Raw genomic sequence first — 5474 nt, 5'->3', positions numbered from 1 at the left:
CTGTTGCAAAAAAAAAAAAAAACTTCTTTGCTGAGTTGTGAATGATATACTTGTCTATAAATATAAGAATCAAAATTTAGCATATAGTAAAAAATTACATTTTTCTAGGGGTATTACAGAGATAAGGTTTTCTCTAGGATCTATGACAGCTCCAGCCATGTATATTTGATTACATTTACAGTGCCACACATGAGTTTGCTCCCACTGAGAGGACTTTAAGTCCAATTGGATAGCTGTTGATTACCTCTAAGATAAAAGTAACACTACTGTATACCAATATAATTTGTGTGCCAGTCATTTTTGTGGTTATTGGGCTTTAAAGTTGGGATTCAACCATTGATTGGTTTTCACCCTAGCAACTTGCAAAGTATCCTGTAGAGCTAGCCTTCAAGGAAGAGGCTTCCAGGTCAGTTCCAGCTCCATTGTTCCAAGTCCTGTGGTCCTAGCTTCAGCAACAGGGTTTTACCTTCAAGTTCTGGGAGGTAATAAAGGTATGTGGTAAAAGCTTGTGCAATTTTGGAAGACTCTTGGTTTGCCCTGACCAACAACTCAAAGGGAGGTTTCTCCTGACTGGCACTGTTTCTTGTTATATAGTATCCAAGTTTATCTTCAGTTGTTGTGACAAAACACTCTGATCAGTACCAACTTGGGAAGGAAAGAGTTTAATGTAACCTGAAGTTCCTCCCTCAGACCACTATGATGCAAGCTATTGGCCGGCCTCCTTCCCATGCTTTTGAGGAAGGAGTCAAGCAGACAGAAGCTCATCACCTCTCCCATCCTGGGGAGGAGCCACCACCATATTGAGCATCAGGGAACAGAGCAGCAAACAGCAGGCAAATGGGGCAAGATGGCACGTGGAACCCGCAGGGTGAGAAGAGGCACTTGTATCACAGGGTAAGACAGTGCCTGCTGGGAGAGGAGGTGTGTGAAAAGCTGGACCATGGGATGAGCTGGTGGTGGGCAATCAAATATCAGCCTATGAGAACTCACGCCTTTGTAAGTCACCCTTTCTGGGATGTGATAAACTATGTAAAACCCCAAATAGAAGGTATTTTGTCAGTTTCTCAGCCCTGGGACCTCAGAGGGCACAGGCACGTGGATCTCCGAAGAAGAGAGAGGTGTAGATATGGTGAAAGCAATACCAATTTGGGAAGGAAAGAGTTTGTTTAGCTTACATCTCCTGGGTCACAGTTCATCACTGAGGGAGACCAAGGTAGGGAGGGACTCAGGATGGGAACCAGGAGGCAGGAGCTGAAGCACAGGCTATGGAGGAATGTTGGTTACTGGCTTACTCCCCTAGCCCATGCTCACTCTGCTTTCTTATATAATACTGAACAACCTGTCCAGGGGTGGCACCACCCACAGTGGACTGGGCTATCCCATATCACTCAAAAAAAAACATGATCACAGGCCAGTCCAATGGAAGCAATTTCCCAGTTGAGGCTCCCTCTACTCAGTTGTGCCAAGTTGACAACAAAATCTATCCAGCCTGTATTGCCTTCAGTTGTACGCATACACTCATGTTCAGATATTGTATATGTATTTTTCAGTAGGTTTTTGAGCAAATACATTTCCTTCTTGTTTTTCACACCACTTAAGCTTTATCTCTCCTCCTTCTCATCCTGTCTAACCTTCTTCCCTCACCAGTTTAAGTACTCCTATTTTTCCTTGATAATACCTGTCTCCTATTATCTATCCCCCCTCTTGAGTTCCTTCTTTCACTTTACCCCCATAGTTCCTTGTATGCCCTCCCGTCTTCCCTTTCCATTTGAATACCCACATTTTCCCCATTTCTCCTTTGGTAACATCTGCTTCCTACCATTCCACTCTCTTCGGCTCTTTCTTTCACTTTACATAGATTTAAAACCAACTCAGTGTTTAATATCCTTCTTTTCAAATTGCATTTATTTAGTGTGTATGTGTGTGTATGTGAACACATGTCATTGGCACACACGTGGAGATCAAGGGACATGTAGGAGTCAGTTCTCTCCTACCATGTGGGTTCTGGGGACTGTACCAGGTTAGCAGGCTTGGCAGCTGGAATGTTTATGATCTGAGCCATCTTGCCAGCCTCAGTGGTTAATATTCTCACCTTCAGATCTGGGCTTCCATCTGGAATCACTTCTTTTTACTGTGAAAAAATTATTTTCAGAATTTTTTGCATTATTGTTCCAAAGAACATAAAATCCCTATGCTTTTGTCTGCATCAAGTGCAATTATTTCAGTTTTGCTCTATTTTTAAGATCAAGTTAATGACACGCCATTTTACACACAGTGACATGAATGTATTTTCATAGACACTTAGTGAGTTTGAACTATCTTATAGCTAACATAACCTAGAACAAAATTAAGATATAGAATACTTCTCGCAGGGCAAAATGTCTTCAGCTCTGCCTTCCAGACAAGCTCCTCTATCTACATAGCCACTGGCACATTTTCCAGCTGTAGAGCTGAGCATCTTTCTTAGTTCCTCACAGCATGCAATTTTTGTCAGGCTTCTTTTTTTACATGTTTTGGAGATGTATCATTGTTAGAGAATGTATCAGTAATTCCTGTGTTTTTACTCCTGAGAAGTATACTAATCAATGAATATGAAATGAATTGTTTCTCCATTTGCTTGTTATCCAGTTAAGGTTCAATTTCTAGTACACTGAATTTTTAAAAATGCTATGGGAGTATGGGTACAAGACTTTGTATGTGTTAGACAACTTGAGTTCCAACTGTATTGCTTCCCAAGGGTCAAAGGAAGCCTAAGTGGAGTCATGCTGAGTGAGTCACACATTATCCAAGCCCCATTGTCCTACCCAGAGAACAAGTGACCCTGTTGATATGGAAAAAGTGGGGAGTCCTTGAGAATGATGGAAGTTTTCCCCAAGTGTGCTGGACAATTCAATGGCCAGCATGGCCACCCCAAACCATTGGTTTCTGAATTGTTGGTCTTGTGGACTTATAGAATGAATTTCAGGGACAATGAGAGGGTGAATTCATAGAAAGGAATTGATTATAGGATTATAGGTGGAGTTTAAGAGAAATAAGGAAGATAGAACTCCTCTATAGACGAACCAGGTCTCAGAAATGGAGCTCCAGCAAGCTGCTAGTCCAGGGGAACTTACAGGACTTATGGCAAAAACTGATGTGTGGAATGGGGAGTTGTCAGACCAGCTGGCCCGCCTACAAATTGTCCGGGTACCTCTCAGTTTCTGCCACATCCTCATGTCCAGCTTTGGATAGGGATGCTCATCTACCTGGTGTAGAAGCTTAGTCAATATACCAAAAGGCCAGTCCCTCTACTAGAGTTCCTGTCCTCTGGCCAGGACAGAACCAAGGGCATTTTGGCTTCTGACTGAGAACAAGAATCTTCCTAGTCACTGCCAGTGATGGTTAGCTTTCACTGTCAATTTGACACAACCTAGAATAAAGTGGGAAGAGAGTCTTAGTGAGTGACTGTCTACATTGGATTGACTTGTGGGCATGTCTGTGAGGGATTTTCTTATGTTAATTGAAGTGGAAGAATCGAGCCCAGTGTGGGCAGAAGTGGCACCATTCCCTAGGCAGGGGTCCTGAACTTTGTGAATACAGAAATCAAACTGGGCACAAGCTGAGAAACAAGCTTGTATGCATTTATTTCTCTCTTGGCTGAGGATGTGATGTAACTAACTTTTTGAAGTTCCTGATTTTACTTCCCCACAATGAACATGAAATTATAAAATGAACAAACTCCTTTATTCCCTAAATTGCTTTTGGTTGTGATAGTGTATCTCATAGCAACAGAAATGAAACTAAGACAACTGTCCTAAACTACCTGACCAGCTCTTATGTCCTGTCTTCATCACTGTCACATTACTGTCACACTGTTTAAGTCACAATCAAGTATGTCCTGTTCCTCTGCCTCCATCACACAGCATAGATCACATATTATCCAAGTCTGCTTCCTCAGAATGCAAGGCCTCTCTTTTCCTCAGAAACTTTTAAGAATAGAAACTTTGTCTGGTAGGAGCGAAGCTTCTTACACCAGATCCCTGCTGGTGTTGCTTGCTGCATATTAATAACTCTCTTGCCTGAAGGACAGTTCAACTCAGTGCCTCACTCTCTATGGAACCTCCTCTCTTCTGCCTCTCTAACATCTAACTATGTAGATGTATGTTTTCAATAATCTCTAGCACATGGTTGAGTGCTATGTTGTATGATAAAAGAATGTTATGTTTTAATAGAAATATCTAAAATATTTCTAAAGAGATTGTATCATTTTGTATTCAAGACCAATCACCATCAATGTTACAATTTTTTGTCTATACTTTGTGTTGGTTGTATATGTGTTAAACATGTTAGATGGGAGGAACTTACTGATTGAACAGACATGAAGTTATATAGCATAATTATTTTAATTTACAATAAATATATCAAGCAATTTTGTAAGCATGTTTTAAAGATTTATTTTATTTGTAGTTTATGTATATGTATGTATCTGTGTGTGTGAATGCACACTTACGTGTGCATACTTTGGAGGTCAGAGGACATTGAATGCTCTAGAGCTGGAGTTACAGGTGATTGTGAGCCACCTGATACAAGTGCAAGGAACTGAACTAGAGTCCTCTGTAAGAACAACTAGCACCAAAAATAAGCACTTTTCATGTCACTATTGAACTGTAGTATTTTTCTGTTTTCAAATATGCAGTTCTTTGTTTATTGATTTTTACCTGTTTTGATTTACAGAAATTAAAGTTAACTTTGCTTTTGGTATATAGTTCTATCCATTCTAAGAATATTCAGGGGCTGGAGAGATGGCTCAGTGGTTAAGAGCACTGATTGCTTTTGCAGAAGACATGGGTTCAAATCCCACCACCCACATGGCTCTGCTAATAACCATCCCATAACTCCAGTTTCAGGGGATCCAATGCCCTCTTCTGACCTCCACAGGCACTGAATGACAAGGGTTCACCAATCTACATGTGGGCAATACACTCATACACATAAAATAAAAAATAGTTTTATTGTTTTTATTTTATGTGTATACATGCATTGCCTGCATGTACATAAGAGCACTTGTGTCATACAATGCCCACAGAGGACAGAAGAGGCCATCAAATCCCCTGAAACTAGAGTTATGGACAGTTGTTAGAAGCCGTGTGGGTGCTGGGATTCAAACCTGGGACTTCTGCAAGAACAGCCAGTGCTCTTAATTGCCAAGCCATCTCTTAGCCCCATAAATAAATGTTTTTAAATAAAAGAAGAACATTCTGGCCACTTCACAGCAGACCTTGGGAGTCTGTATACTTTGTTTGCCTACAGTGACCACAGAGCTCTTCATTCTTGTTAAAGATTTTCTGTTAGTTTTTTCCAATAATTAATGATAAAAAAAAAACGGGTCAATTTTGCAGCTATAATTGTGCTTCTCTGTGTTTCTTTTCATCCTGTCAGTTTTTACTTCAATTATCTTAATGCACTTTTATATAGCGCTTGAGTGTTGGGAATGT

The sequence above is a fragment of the Nannospalax galili genome, unplaced genomic scaffold (assembly GCF_000622305.1).
Source record: "Nannospalax galili isolate Female #2095 unplaced genomic scaffold, S.galili_v1.0 scaffold1162, whole genome shotgun sequence".
Lineage (NCBI taxonomy): Eukaryota > Metazoa > Chordata > Mammalia > Rodentia > Spalacidae > Nannospalax > Nannospalax galili.
The sequence above is the reverse complement of the archived record's forward strand: the minus strand, read 5'-3'. Positions refer to the sequence as shown.